At 28.7% G+C, this 17,293-nt stretch overlaps 1 protein-coding gene and 2 non-coding genes across 3 annotated transcripts in view; 1 reads left to right on the top strand and 2 right to left on the bottom strand.

Moving 5' to 3' along the window:
• LOC123302601 (forkhead box protein P1) overlaps positions 1-17,293 on the top strand; it is a 206,213-nt gene that overhangs the window by 86,145 nt on the left and 102,775 nt on the right. The window lies entirely within an intron of this gene.
• On the bottom strand, positions 12,373-12,444 carry Trnaq-uug. The gene has a single exon. It is a non-coding gene; the product is annotated as a tRNA-Gln (tRNA).
• Trnaq-uug lies at positions 15,625-15,696 on the bottom strand. Its single transcript has one exon. It is a non-coding gene; the product is annotated as a tRNA-Gln (tRNA).

Genomic DNA, 17,293 nt, shown 5'->3' with positions numbered 1-17,293 from the left:
TAACGAATCAAGATGAATATCACTCACTCTTACTCTTATTTTTATACGAGAAAAGTTTTTTTGTTGTTGTTGTATAGAAATTTTCATGAAATATTCATTAAAAATGATGAAAATTGTTGGCCATTATCTGTCAAAAAACAGGCTGCTAATTCTGTCAATGAATTCCTAGGTTGATTGAAAACATTTATACTTCAATTCTCTTCGGTAAGGTTTTGAAATACAGAGGCCGTGGAAAATTGGTTTAGACTAGATGAGTAATTCCCCAATAAAATTTTACTAGGCAAGATTTAAACTACGGGCAATTACTCAAAAGAAAGCTGAAACCTCGAACCTTCAAACTCATGTTTAAAATATAAATTTGCGCATGGGTTACGAGGTTTAGTATAGCCTGGGATTTCGTATACTGAAAAAAATTAAAATAATGACAACCTCATCCCGAAGTTGTCCGTTTCATTCTGAAATAAAGTCAGAATACTTTCAAACAATTTCCTAATGATTGAAACAAGTACAGCAAAATATTTGTATTTACAATAGAATGGGATTGAATTTAAAATATGAATTCATTGATACAAAATCACTGAAGTAAAAATAAACAAAATCATAACTTCTATGAAAAAGAATGATTTTAAGTTTAAAGTCATGAATTTTATTGATGGAAATTAAAATTGTACTTAGTTGGAATATATAATCGTGTAAATAAAGCGAATCGATGAATTAAAAGAAAATTTCTTTTCGTTTCCTTTAAATAGAGAATTTGGTTATTATGATCACATATCTATCATGGCTAGTCTATATGTGATTGTGTCAACTACATGAAGATTGTTTTTTTTTTTTAGAAATTCTTTGAAATGTATCACGAGTTTTTGTTTCCAATCCAGAAAAAAAATCGTGGCCGATTCCCTTTATCACCTTGTATTATATAGGACACACGAATAAAATACGATATGGTAAACGGTAAAAGATGGTTAGTTAACATTCGAAAATATCTTTATTATATAATACAAAATATTAATTCAACGTAAATATAATAATGATATGAATGAAGTAGTAGGGATGAGAGTTGGTGGGAGGGGGTTGGTTTATTATTTTGTATTTATGTATATAAAAGAGAGTGGGGGATGTATACATTATTATTAAAGTAGTATGAGATTTTGGTTGTAGCATTTTACGCTAGGGAAAAGTATTCGATTAATATAAGATAATATTTATAATAATTATATTTCTTTCATTTAAATCAACAAAATGTGGAATTGGAGTATAGTCAAAACCGTTTATTATGACGGCGCTTGTAATGACGAGTCGTTGACGTAAGTTGACGTTGATCTAAGACATGGTTTTCCTCAGAAACTACAAGTTTAATTGCTAAACGAATGCAATTTTGAATTTTCTGGATCCAAATAACCTTATTAACTACGTTTCTGTGACAAAATAATTTTTCGATTTTTTTAAAAGGGTTAAAAAATTCGAATAATTCGAGAAAAATTTTTCGTTCACGGTTTGGACAAAACGCATAATATAGGGTAATTTTGACCCAAAAAATTCAAAAATAGGGTTTATTTAACGTTTGGAAGAATAGTTTTCGAGAAAACGTCAAAAATTGATCCAAGATATCGTTTTCCTCAGGAACTACAATCTTAATCGCAAAACGAATGTGATTTTTAAAGTTTTTGGGTCAAAATGACCTTAAAAATTACGTTTCATCTAATTCTGTGACAAAAAAATTTTTTAGATTTTTTCGATTTTTTTGAAGGGGTACCCCTTAAAAAAATTCGAATAATTCGAGAAAAATATTTCGTCCACGATTCGGATAAAACACATAATATAAGGTAATTTTGACCCAAAAACTTCAAAAATAGGGTTTATTTAACGTTTGGAAGAACGGTTTTCGAGATAACGCCAAAAATTGATCCAAGATATCGTTTTTCTCAGGAACTACAACCTTAATCGCAAAACGAATCTGATTTTTGAAGTTTTTGGGTCAAAATGACCTTATAAACTACGTTTCATCAAATTCTGTGACAAAAAAAATTTTTCGATTTTTTCGATTGTACCCGGTCTTTCCAATTTCATTAAAACCGAATTTGACTGTATAAGGTTGGGAAACACACAAATCTCATGCATTTATACGAAATAAACACTATACCTATTATATACAAGTCTAACAATATCGGACGAATGCGTTTTATATTGCCGCAAGGCAAGACATTATATTTTCTACTTCGCCTTCTATTCTATTCTCTTACTAGATTTTCGAGTGAGATATAAATGTTTACTTGATAATATGAAGTAGCTACAACTCAAATGTATTCGAATCAGAACAACATTGGCCCATCTTTCATGCGAACAGAGTGATACATTCATTGTGGATCATATTTTATTTGCTGTTTTTCCTACGTTTAAAAATATTTTCTGATTATTTTCCAAATCATTTTTTAGTAGTTTCATTTATGGTGTAATTTTGTGAAACGATTGACGGTCTTTTTTTAAAATCATCATTTTGCGAGGAAAAAGCAATTCAGATAGGTCAGGTTAAGGCTCAGCTCAAGTCTTTGAGATTACATGAAATTTTTAGATTAGCTTCTGAGAGAAATGTCACTAGTAGCTAATTTGGTGACTCTTTCACTGAAGTTTATCCTTCTCTGAAGAAAAATGAACGCCCAATTATTTGAATTACTTGCTAAAACAACTAAACGTTGTCACTAACTTACAGAAAGTTTGAAATAAACTAATAGATCATTTTTATAATATAGACCATATTTTTTGGTATATATATAACAATCATCGGTAGCACAGTTGGTTAAGCTGTAGATTCGAAGAAATATATATATATTTTTTAATAAACCTATTAGAATGTTTAAAACTTTTATTTTTTTTACTTACTCATGTAGTTGTGACAATCACATAAGTATTTTGTAATAATATTTATAAGAGGTAGAATTAATCAAAAAAAAAATTGTTTAAAACTATGTTGCATTTCAAAATAACAATATTTGAAATTTGTTAGACAGTATATTACTTTCATACAAACAACTGATGCGTTTGTGTCAACTTCACCACTCAACCCCGTATGGCAGTTGTATCACATTCGTGGCACCATTATTGAGACAACCTCATATTGGTTGGTATTAAGAATTTTTTTCGGTGTGATCTTCCAAGGACGAAATGATCGCGAATACATACCAGTTTTGACTATATATATAAAAAATCATGGCACACTCTGTACATACTACATAAGAAACACATGTTAAACAATTTTGTGTTTTAATAAATTATTATTGTTTTTTATTTTGGTGTATATATTTATTATTTTTTAATTAGCAGCGTGCGCGCTTCTTGTTTCTAGATACTAAATTATTTATTTCAATTATTAAATTTTCTTCATTGAAAAATAAGAGATATTAAAATTTTCGTTAAATCAAACATTTATTTTTCTTTTGAAATTTGTTTTTTAATTAGTTTACAAGATTTCCCTTGACTTTCTGCCCTATCTTAATTAAATTGTTCCTTTTATATGAACGAGCGAAGTATTTTTGACATTTTATATTACTCAAAATTCTGTTTATAGTTATATTAGAGCGAGTCTTTCGAAACCTATTTTACAAGCTTTTATTTAGTTTCACTTGTGCCGTTGTCTGTCTGTAATCAAATCTTGCTCGTCAAATTGACTTCCCAGTTTTCGATTGAGCTGAAATTTTCCATGCACATTTAGTTTGGATGAAAATACATGGTAAGATTGTGGCGTCTTGATTTTCCCATCGCATCCACCATATCTGATATATATACATTTTTTTAGTCTTTATTTTTAAGGGACAAGCGTTTATTGTACTAAAAAGTAGAAAATAATTTTATCTATGAATCATATAGCCGACTATTGTATTAGCTTGAGGCGTTTAATATCAAGAATGAATCGAAAAATAATTAGGCATGAGCTGAATTCCTCACGAGTTGAACTAGTTCTAAAAAAAATTCGTTCGTTATACAATATAGCCGAAAATTGCTTAGTTTGTAAAACAACCCTTATACATTCATAAATAATTTATAACAGATTATAGTACATATTTTATTCGCCAGTTAGCGCTCGTTTAAATACATAAGACCGGAGTAATTACTGTTAAATACAATTAAAAAAGTTTTAAAAAAACACAGTCAGTTAAAGTCAATTGAACCAATTTATAAATCAAAAAAAAGATTGTTGTTAAAAAATTTTCTTATATGAAAAGTTATTACGCAAATAATTAAATGCTTTCTTTTTTTTTCGTTATACTAAATATATGATTCGGTTAACGTCAGAAATGTCTGGAAAAATTAATGAAAAATATCCACTTAAAAGTTTTGCTTGTTCGTCCTAAATGAGTGGCTGTTATAAAATAAATCATTCTATATCAAAAAATAAAAATAATTACTTAGAAATTCATTTTTCCAAGAAATGATTTAAGAAAAACCCTTATATTTTTAAATTATGAATGCGAGTAGAATGGGGTTGAATATTATGTATACAGCACGCTTATCGGTGATGCTATGAAAGTTAATCATTACAAGAGAGTACGTACATACGCAATGATACTCAAGGAGCCAGGCCATTAGTTTATCCACTGGAATCAATAGGGAATATTCATGTATTTTTTTTAAATATTTTTTTAATTCATTGTTTACACCGTTATAACATAATTGATGAAAGATATCGTTTTTTTCTCAGAAACTATAATGTTAATCGCTAAACGAATGCGATTTTTGAAGTTTTTTGGTCAACATGACCTTATAGGGTCAAAAATAGGGTTCATTTAACATTTGGAAGAATGGTTTTCGTGAAAACGTCAGTTTTTGACAGTTCAATATACTGTTTATTACAGGTGTAATATCCACAGATGTAGTTATTATAGTATATATCCATGGTAATATCATACAAAATATAAGTTATTAATATCATACCGTATGTCAACAAGTCTGACAAGCCACATACTTAGAAATTTGAATTTCTCTCAATGAATTTGTACTTTTATTAATTAATTTTAAGGAATTAAAAAGATATTAATTACTAAAATAATAGTTTAATTGAGATGTCCAGCCAATAAGGTTACGGAAACAAAATAATTTGAACCAAATTTAAATTTCATGAATATTCCCTAGTGTTTAAGAATTTAAAAAGCCAAAGAAATCGTTTCAAGCAAAACTTGTGTAATGACCAACCGGAAATTTGTATTATTTTTGTATAGACCAAGCATCATAGACTACAAGGAAGTTACGAGAGAAAACTTTCATCTCATCTTGGACATCGATCGGTTACAAAAAATGTTCCTGACACCAGGAGTATACGCAATGTTAGTACCCTTTCACTATGTCGTTCTATTAACTGGAACGAAGTTAAAGAAAAATCAAGAATAACTTCAGTTCTTTAGCATTAATGACCTGTCCGTTGGAAGTAAGTTTGGCCGGACGAAATATTACCATCATTAAAATGTAGTTTCGGGAAGGAAAAAAATATGCTTTGTCAACAATACATGTTCACAACCCTATCGTGTATTTTTTTCTTCACCCCCCCCTCCCCACCATTTACTCTTTTCTCGTATTTCCGTTTATATAATTTTTTTTTAACTGGAATGTGTTTTTTTTGCATATTACAAATGTTAAAATGTTTATTGGTATCAATTTATTTTGTTTAATTAAGAATAAACATAATTTTCTTTATTTATCTTTTCTGGTTTTTATATTTTTCTTAGCTCTGGTTAATTAGATTATTTCATTAACTGATAAATGGCTGTTGTCAGAGTGATATCTTAATATTTAGTGCTTTTTTAAAAGGGTGTAAAAAATCAGATCCATTCAGCATTTTTCCTTGAAATCTTTCCATTAATTAATATAAATCAAATTTTTGGTCTTACTCGACAAATTTTCAAATAAAGGAGATATTCAAGGATTGAATAATATGTACTTGGGATTTCAATAAAACTTTATAAATACATTTTTTGACTAACTAAGTTTCTAAAAATCACAAAAAATTCTTAGGTCAACGGGCTTTTTATAAATTTTTTTATCGTTCAAATTTGGCTGAAAAAATGATGAATCATAGAGGTTATCCTTTTCAATTAGATATTTCTATATCAAAAAATTTAGAGAGTGTGATAAAAAACTATCTAAAATATTTAAACAATCTTGTAGTTTATAAAAATTACCATCAAAATATAAGGTTGTCGATGATATCAAAACAAAATTTTAATTTAATTATGAGTTCATCGAAGATCTATCATTTGATGAACAGAGACCACTATAGTAAGAGTATTGATGATTGAAGAGTGATATCTATATTATCAAATTTATAAGCAGCACTTGCACACAATATATTATATATTTTTGTAGTTTGTTTTCACTTGTTTATTTTATTTTTACCGATGTTTCAAATAAAATGAAATGAAGTATACCTATGCACATATAATAATTAATTAAGTATAATATTTATGGGTTAAACATTGGTTGAGTTTTGATAACAACATTTTTGGGTGATAAAAAATAATTTACATTTGAATACACATCTAAGAGAAAGTCGGGGAAGGGCGGTAAAGTGGACGGTATCACGGTAGATTTTATTTTGTAATTTATAAAGAGAAAAACCAAAAATAAATGTTAAATATTTGTTTCACGTATTTAAGATTTAAAAAGCTCAATGTTTACTCAAATATATATTAACGTATATACTTCCTACATTCATGTAAAGCTTTAACTCTTCCCTAATTTTCTATGAGCTTCAGCTATATACCTGCGAAAAATGAAAATCATAGCTGTATTTAGTTACTACAGAAAGGTAGGTCATATGTGTGCCAGTCTCATACTTTTTAATATTATACATGTATGATTACCGTGTGGCTACAAATACTGTTCTACAATACATCAATTTAATACCATGTATAGACAGTGTTGATAACGCAATCGTTTGTTTTTTTCACTCATAGCTAGTCACTCTTACACACAAAGTTAGAAGAGAATATTCCTTCTTTCTTCCTCAATGGACATAGTATACATACTATATATTGTTCTAACCTAATTTGAGGTCCCACGAGTAAACAGTGTTTCAAACAAAAGTTGTTTATTTTCTTATAACAGTAGTTTCTGAAATATCGCTTAAAATTCTATATCAACAACGTTTCTTCAGAGGGATTTTAGATCATAGATTAGAAACTATTTCGTCGAATGATAAAATGAATAATTTGATTCGTGTTTTGGGTCGTTAAATCAACCAAAATCATCAACAACAACAAAATTGAAATACCATATTGTAAATAATTTTGGAAAAAACCACGCACATAAAACAATTCTTCCCCAAACTCATGAGACACCTCCACACCCGTTCTCTCATAAAACGTTTCCATTCTAAAACCATATAAAGAATATAATTTGCTTGTATTTATGTCTAGAAGGCATACAAAACATGTTTTTAATTCTTGTTAAAACAACATGTACATACATTCATTCGAACATACAGTCAAAATCGGTTATATCGACATATACCAACAAATTGGTTATTACGGCAAATTGTTAAATAGTGAATATTGAATTCGAACTTTTTGAAAAATATGTCGAAATACGTTAAGTACAATCCTCGTTTGGTGAGACCTGTAAATATATACGAAATTCACTCAGCGTACAGACCTGTACAAATTCAGTGATTGAAATTCAAATTTCGAACACGGAAATTCAAATTTTCACATGTACGTGACGTCATAGTATGTGGCTTGTCAGATTTGTTGACATACTGTATGGTATTAAATACTTATATGTTGTATGGAATTACATTGAATTATGTTATTCTACGAAACAACACTTTTTCTTAGAAAACTTAATAATAACGTGTGTAATTTCTGTATTGGTAATTCATTTTTTTAACGTGTAAATTACACATTGAACTGTCACCAATTGACAGATCACATATTAATACGTCATCAACAGAGAGCGTCAAAAGGACTGCGTTTAAACATCTCAAAATTATTCTCTATGTTAAATATTTTTTATACCATGTATATGAAATATACCAAGGTATAAGGTATATAAGTTTAGTCCCAAGTTTGTAATGCTTAAAAATATTGATGCTATGAACAAAATTTTGGTACAGGTGTTCATAAAATTACCTAATTAACCCAACCCAACTGTTGTTAATTGTTTGTTTTCACTTGTTAAACTTAATTGTAGTATTTTTAAACAATATTTATATTTTTTTACTATGTTATAACGGTGTAAACAATGAATTAAAACTGTAACAACAATATCGTTATAAACAGTTTTCACTATACATGTGCATACATACATGAAGGTATACAAATAAATTTTCATGGTTATTTTTCACTTGTATATATCATTTACTTAGCTATTTACACTAATTTTCCCATGTAATAACATTTTGTACACGTCTTACACGATTTAAATACTTATATTTTCATTTAATTATGCGAAATAAAACCTCTTCTATTTTAATTTAAAAGTGAGATGGAAAATCTACACGATTGTGTTTTGTTTTGTTATCACTTAGGTATATATTAATTTTGGAACAATTTTACAGTTGTTGTTGTTTGATTAGAGAAGGGTTGTTTCCCAGAAAAAAAATTGGGAAAGGTTCGTTTTATAAACAAAATATTTGCTTAAGAAAACTTATAGCGTAAATTATTGAGGCAAGGAAAATTTTGTAGATAATCCGGGAACTAATTGTCTAATGTCGTAAGTTCATTTATATGTATATTGGATATTATTTGTGATTTTTTAGGTTAATTGGATTATTTAGATTAATTGAGTCCCACAAACTACAAAAATTAAGTTCATTTGGCGATTGGGTAAATAACTTTTGGGAATGAGAATGATGCTTATAAATTTGATGATATAAATATCCCTCTTCAATCATCAATAAACTAACTATAGTCGTCTTTGTTCATAAAAAAATTGGATCTTCGATGAACTCATAATTAAATTAAAATTTTGTTTTGATATCATCGACAACCTTATATTTTGATGGTAATTTTTATAAACTACAAGATTGTCTAAATATTTTAGATAGTTTTTTATCACACTCTCTAGATTTTTCGATATAGAAATATCCAATTGAAAAGGATAACCTATATGATTCATCATTTCAGCCAACTTTGAACGGTAAAAAAATTAATAAAAAGCTCGATGACCTAGGAATTTTTTGTGATGTTTGTAAACTTTGTTAACCAAAAAATTTATTTATAAAGCTTTATTGAAATCCCTAGTATTACCCAATGCTTTCATATCTCCTTAACCACTTCAGCCATTTGGATAAAAAAAAAACACCTAGAAACACGCTTTATAAAAGCATAATGTTCCGTTCCTGTTTAACGATTATTAAAATCTAAATTTAACAACAAGATAATAGCTAATAATTTTATTCGGAAAATTTTAGTTTTCACGGTCATAAATCATTGTGACAAAAAAAAAATAGAAGAAAATTGTAAAACCCTATGAATTTACTTCTTATTTTAATGATTATGTATAGATAGATATACACTAACTGTAGTAAAACATAGTAAAATATTCTAGTATTTATTTTTCACTATATATAGTGTTTTCTATTTGAGTTTGAAAATAAATTTTCGTATTCTCGTATTTCATATGGAAAATCTATTGTATATTTTTCGTCGAAAAATATTTCTCTCTCTTAAAAAGTAAATAATGGGTAACGTATACAAAAAAACAATATATATATATATATATATACAGTACAAGGCATCTTTAATGTTCTTGTCCAAGTTATTTCAGCAGAATTTTATCACATGGACGTTCATCGGACAGTGGGTTCACTGTAATTTTACTGAACCCTCTAAATTTTTATACCCTGTATGTTATATATTTCAAGGTATATTAAGCTTAGCCCAAATTTTAACGCTTAAAAATGTTGATGCTATCAATAAAATTTCTTTATAGGTGTTCATAAAATCACCTAATTAGTTCATTTCCGGTTGTCTGCCCGTCTGTCTGTGGACATGATAACCCAAAAACGAATTGAGGATAAGTTCGTAAATGAGTAACATGTCAATTGAGCCTTGGGTTCGTTGGACTCAACTTGCAAACCGTGTTAGAGATAGAACGTAAGTTTAAATATAAAAAGTATTCCTTATACAAAATTTAACAACTTTTGTTTGAACATTTTTTTGTAAACGTTACTGTTTATCCATGAGAGCACAAATTAGGACAAAACTTTGCTGCCCATTTCTCCAAAACTAATGGTCTTATGAAACATTCTCGAAAGACGAAAAAAAATTTTAGGAAACACCTTCGAAAATTTCGCAAACCCAACAAATGGCCATAATTGTACTGGTTTTTTAAACTTTTCTTATTTATAAAAAATAATGCAAACATTGATTTTCAACTCTGTCTATACATGGTATTTCAACAATTAACTCTGTGAATTGTTTGTTTTCCTTAAACCTAAAAACGACTTTCTTTTATGAAGGCCATTTTTTTCAAGGTTTTTGAAGGGACAAGTTTTTGATTTTTCTTCTCGCTTTTCGACTTTAGACATAACTTTCACTATATTCATGCATTCGAAAACTATTATATAACTAGTAAACTTGAATATACCATCAAATCACTGTGTCTCCATAATAATACACACGTTATATAAATATATATGGCACGAGAGAGTACTACTCCCCTCCCCATCTCTCATACCATAATACTAAGCTGCATTGACTCTGGAAAATTTCACCACCCTTGTTCATATTTCGTTAATTGGAAAGTTGGCCCAAGGCGTACTTTTCTTATATACAATATTTTTTCACGATAGTCATTTATCATCAAAATGTTAAAAAATTGTCTAAAAAATAATTTTTTTTTTTTATTTGTATTACATAAACTTTTCGAATACAAAAAAGATCATTTAAAATTTTTTTAACAAACTCGACTTCATTTCGACAATTCTAATGCTCTGTATTAATTGGTATTTAAGCCAAATGTTTACCTCTATCATATTTTAATTCCACAATCCATCCAATAACATCCAATAATCCAATAATAATAAAACAATCCAATCCATCTGAAACACCTAATCCAGCTGAAAATCCACAACTTTTTCCCTGGAATTGCTCCCATGGTTGATAGGTCTAAGGTCTTAGACTCATTCATTCTACAGATCTTAAAGGTTTCTACAGGTGCAAATAACACGTATGAAGGTTTTATCGCCCTCAATACAGACCCTACAAAAGGGACTCACATGACATCCCCAAGTTATGAAGGAAGCTTTAATTATGAGTTCATCGAAGATCCAATTTTATATGAACAAAGACGACTATAGTTAGTTTATTAATGATTGAAGAGATAGTTATGTATATTATCAAATTTATAAGCATCACTTGCACACAATATATTATATATTTTTGTAAAGTTAAAAATAATTCAATATTTTACTACAAAGCATGTATTTGGTTTATATGTATGTACCGTGTAATAAACCAAAACTGTAGGTTTACAATCACCTTAAAAAAATAAATAATAAAACACTTCATCCTTCTTTTAAAATTTCAACAAAAAAAGGTGATTACCCTTACATTATCACCCACATATTATTTTTATTGAAATTACAAGGTACGCAAATTTAGAATAATTTGCACACATTTATGTTAGAATAGATATAAAAGTTTAGCCTACTAACCTATTTACACAGAACCCCTCCGTTTAAATGCTCAGCAAATTATATAAACAGCAGGAGAGGATATCACACAACTTACTCCTGTACTCCTGTAGAGAGGAATTGTTGTGTATTGCGTTTTACCCCTAGCATACAAAAGACGATACTTTGACATTCATAGTGTGATGACTATTGTATATTATTATATACATCCCCTTATAATAAGGGTTGATTTTTTTTTTCTACCTTCGTTTTTATATTCGCAAATTTATTTATTTGAAAACGTATCTCATTTTGGTTTTTTTCTGTGGTTTTCCTTCTATAATCTTTCTTTATCGAAATTTCATCGAATATTTGTATGTTTTTGATAAGATTATTTCAAGATATTGATATTAGTAAAAAACAAGTGAAAACAAACAATTGGCTAGTGATACTCTAAATTAGGCAAAATATTTGAATATACTTCGATAATCATCCTAATTTTAGATTAAATTCGTCGAAGAAGGAGAGGTGGATGAAAGTTGTTCTTAGGTCTCTGAAGTACCAAATCTATACCATAGAAAAGGAAAGTAAATTCAATGATCTACCCTCCACCCACTTGGGAGGAGATAGGTCCTCCCAAGTGGGAGGAGGGAATACTTGTGGGCGAAATTTACTTATCTTATAAACACCTTAGACACAATTTTATTAATATAGATTATAAAAATATTTTGATTTCAACTAATCAAGTTTTTTTAAATAAAAATTTTAGGTTCTACCGAGATTTGAACTCGGATCGCTGGATTCAAAGTCCAGAGTGCTAACCATTACACCATAGAACCGAATTTTTAAGATATCATAACTAAAGATCCAATTTTGTTTGCTCAATACAAACTTGAAGAAATTCCTAAATTGGACAGGGCATTCTAGGCTTAAGTACACGATTCAATGACGAAATACTTGATTTTGGATGCGATTTTCGAAGTTTCTAGCCCCAAACTTATGGAATATTACTACTATTTTTTTTAAATTGATTTTATATAATTTAATTAGGTTCAATTGAACATTTAACACAAGAAATTTTATTTGCTAACTGTCAAAATTCGTAAAATGAGGCAATGACATTGAATAATTTGACAGATGGAGTGCGTTCTTGGTGTATAGGTCAAATGATGTTCTCCAAATGGTTAAAATGAGTTTATAATTTATCAATCAAAAAGTTATTGACATGACTTTTAAAGGTAATATCCACCATAATTTGTTTAATAATACACCAGTAATTATTACAAAACTCGAACACAATTAAAAAATATTAATACAAATTTTTATCTAATAAAAATTTTTAAGGGTACAAAAATAACTACCAACTTAAATTATTAATATAAAAAAAAATGTATACATTACAAAAAAAAAAATCCCTATAGCATGTATATAGATGACCTTTGTACAATAAATTTTCGAGACAATATTTATTTTGTTCTTGAAAAAATATGATAAAAGTATCTTTTACAAATTAATAAATAATCCAATTTTTCCTCATAATTTCCACATAACAGTACCTACATTTTCTTTTTTTTTTTATTCATAACAAAAGCACGTCTATATATACACGCATTTTTGTTATTCGTAAATTTTTTAAATGCATATAATTAAAGGGATAAATCTAGGTTCTACTTACTCCCACCTATGAGGGGGATGCTTTATTACCAACCGTTTTATTTCCAAGTATTCTTTTATGATTTTTTACGGGATGAATTATATAATATCTCCGTTTAAGTATCCTTTACATTGATAATGTAATAAGTATATGGAAAATTTATTGTAAGGCTATAATTCTTCTACTAAGAAATATATTTCTATACCCAACGCATATCGAATTCTTTTCCGTCAAAGGGATTTTATAACCAAAATCGTTGTGGCTATTACAGAAAATTATCGTTAAGGAAACGATGTTTCATCTTCTCTACAACTGTCCAGATTTTTCCCTAAGGAGATGGACCCATCTGAGTCAGTCTTTCGTTGAAGACCATTTTGATCTGAAACTCGAAAACAGCTGTTCTTTAACATTAGCTCCAAATAATTCATAGAGTTGTATATAATCTAAGTGTATCCCACCCCATGGAAATTCTAACCTAACCTTATATAAAAAGTTTTGGTTTATTGCACGGTACATACATATAAACCAAATACATACTTTGTAGTCAAATAATAAGTTATTTTTAACTTTACAATACCATGCAACTACAAAAATATGTAATATATTGTGTACAAGTAATGCTTATAAATTTGATAATATAGATATCGCTCTTCAATCATTAATAAACTAACTATAGTTGTCTGTGTTCATAAAATGATGGATCTTCGATGAACTCATAATTAAATTAAAATTTTGTTTTAATATCATCGTCAACCTTATATTTTGATGGTAATTTTTATAAACTACAAGATTGTCTAAATATTTTAGATAGTTTTTTATCACACTCTCTAGATTTTTTGATATAGAAATATCCAATTGAAAAGGATCCCCTATATTATTCATTATTTTTTCAGCCAACTTTGAACGATAAAAAAATTAATAAAAAGCCCGATGACCTAGGAATTTGTTGTGATTTTTTTGAAATTTTGTTAATCAAAAAATGTATTTATAAAGTTTAATTGAAATCCCTTGCATATGTATCTCAATCCTTGCATATGTATCTCCTTAATCCTTTTCTAATTTATGGTTGTTTTGAGAAACTATGTTTAACCAAACACTTTGAAGAAAACCACGAAAATTCTTATAAATTCTTTTCACAAAGATGATCCCCGTATTTTGTTGTATTTTGATAAATTTATATTTTCGACATATATTAATCAATAAGGGGTGAAAATAGAAATATTTGATACTCCTCACTGCTGTTCCCCTCCCACCTTCTTGTCGCTTGTAAAATTGGTTTGTCTGGATAGTTAAAGAACCTATAACGTTGATATTTGCAAATCATTGTATGTAATAAATAATTTTATGATGTAAACATACAAGAGATATGATTGGATAAGCTTTCTGATATTGCACATTGAAAGCTTTCAAGTATTTTTTGGCAAGTGTTACCATGTATTAAGTTCAACAATTAAATTTGTTGATTGCAAATGTATTTGTTACTTATGTATTTAGAAAACACTATACTTACTTCGAAATGAAATTAAAGCTATTACATGTCTCGTAAAGTTTCTTTAATTTCAAGTATTATCAATTTAGTTATCAATTTTCATATAAAATTCTTGACCCAAATTATCAAAATTAGTTGGCATTCTTTTTCAATTTTTAATTAAGAAAAATATATTTTAATTGAACGGAGATTTCCTTCAAATATTTTCGTAAATTATTACACACATTTACTAAAATAAAAATTTTAATAAATAATACTTTTTAAGGGGCAAGGTTATATTGTACTAAAAAGTACAAAATAATTTCATCTATGAGTAACACATACCCGACTATTTGTAAAAGCTTGAGACGCTCAATTTAAAATATCAAAAATGAATCAGAACGCCTCATCTACTGCACATACCTAATTATTTTTTGATTCATTCTTGATATTAAGCGCCTCAAGCTTTAACCAATAGTCGGGTATGAGTGACTCATAGATTAGATAGAATTATTTTCTACTTTTTAGTACAAAAAAAGCTTGTCCCTTAAAAAGAAACAAGATCAAGTATGGTGAAAGCGATGGGAAAATCAAGACACCATAACCTTGCCATGCATTGTCATCCCAACTAAGCTTGCATGCAATATTTCAGCTCAATCGCAAACAGGGAAGTGTATCAAATTTGACTTGCAAGATTTGATTACAGACAGACAACGGGACACGTGAAACTAAATAAAAGCTTGTAAAAAAGTACTAATATAAAATTTGAAAAATGTTGGGTGTTAAATTTTAACCCGAATCTGGACGAATTGCACAAATAACTAAAAATGTTAGACTAGAATTCCTTATCAAAAAGGAATTGGCTATGTAGGCCCGTGTTATAAAATTAAATAGATAAGGTTCTACCGAGATTTGAACTCAGATCGCTGGATTCAAAGTCCAGAGTGCTAACCATTACACCATAGAACCGATATTAATTGTTACTTTGCCAAAATAGATATACTAAATTTAGTCCCAAGTTGATAAATAAGTGGCTAAGAATGCTTTATGAAAATCGTCCAAAAATGGTGTTTACAGAACCCTAAAGTATTTTCTAAATAGTGTTTTCTATCGAAAGAAAAAAATCGAAGAATACATAAAAGAATCGTTAAAAAAAGTAGACACCACGAATTAACTACGAAAAGCTATTTTATAGTTGATTATGTGGTTGTTTGGACTAACAATACAAAACACTAGGAGGTGTTGATGATACCTCCTTCACATCATCAGATGTCTTCTACGACACAACCACTGAAGGGATTGTGTTGTATGTTGCCTCAATCAATTCAGTTTGCTTGCTTGGAATTAAAAACTCGCAAGAAAAGAATAACATCGAATACAAAACTTCGTTTTTTTTTTGTTTATTGTCTGTTTTAATTCTAACACCCTCTCTCCCTTTTCGTCACTTCGTATATTCTCATATGCTTATTATGCATTTTTTTGACAATGATATTTGGATTTTAACAAAAAAAATATGTCATAATTTCTGTATTAAATGTGGTTTTTCATTAAAGAGGCAGTTTTTCTCAGTTGCAACTTCGTATGCGTGTTTCATTGAAAAAGAATTTTAGTCTATAGGTATTTTTATTATCCAAGTATTCTGTTTGGTTAAGGATTTTATGAGCACCAGGACAATGACTGCAAAAGTAGGATTTAACATTGATTTTATAGTAAAACGGTAGACAGATGATATATTTTCATAGACTTTTCCAAAACTAGTCGGTGGAAATTAAGTTTAAACCTTAATAAATTGTTGAAAAGTTGAATTGTTGGTCAGCATGATTGCCTTCCAGCAAGTGTCCTGTAGCAATTGTTATCTTTATTGCGTATAGAATCCCTTGAAAGGAAGACAAGTTCCCAACAAATTATTTCGTTTAGCATTTCGATTGATACGAATCAAAAATCTCGGAATATTAAGAATTTTATATTCAATCAAAATTGATTATTTTTATTTCTCCCAATCCAACAAAACTCATTCTTCCCGAAATAAAAATAAATGACGTTCTCAAAATTTCCCAACAATAGACACCATTGTTTGATAATTCCTGTTTTTTTTTTTTTTTGCACATTTAGTGATGATCAAGACACCCTTTCCTATTATGTGCAAAATTAAAGTATATACCATTGCCCCCTCATCATTTCACATAAAGAATCAACCCCCCACCACTTCCCACTCCACTCTTAAGTGGCATGCACAACGTTCACTCTGTAGATGTGTGTTGTGTTAGTGATGGGACGAATATTCGCATTCGTAAAAAACCATGCGAATGTTTTTGCGAAATAACCCCAAAATGTACTTTACTCGTATTTTTATTTCTCTTTTTAATCACAGTTAAATTTGACAAATGCAATTATAGCAAACTAACCTCAAATAAAAAAAAAAAAAAACTGAAATTTGCCTTCCTAGTCGCAGGGAAAAGGTAAAGTCTCGACTGGTCCATCCACGCCCAGCCTAATGACTAATGATAAATTGAATTTCGCGAGGATATTAATTTTATGCTGTGGGTGGTAATTTAGACGTGATTTT

This window comes from Chrysoperla carnea, chromosome X (genome assembly GCF_905475395.1).
Source record: "Chrysoperla carnea chromosome X, inChrCarn1.1, whole genome shotgun sequence".
NCBI classification, from domain to species: Eukaryota; Metazoa; Arthropoda; class Insecta; order Neuroptera; family Chrysopidae; genus Chrysoperla; species Chrysoperla carnea.
Note: the sequence above shows the minus strand (reverse complement) of the source record. Positions and strands in the feature narration are given on the sequence as shown.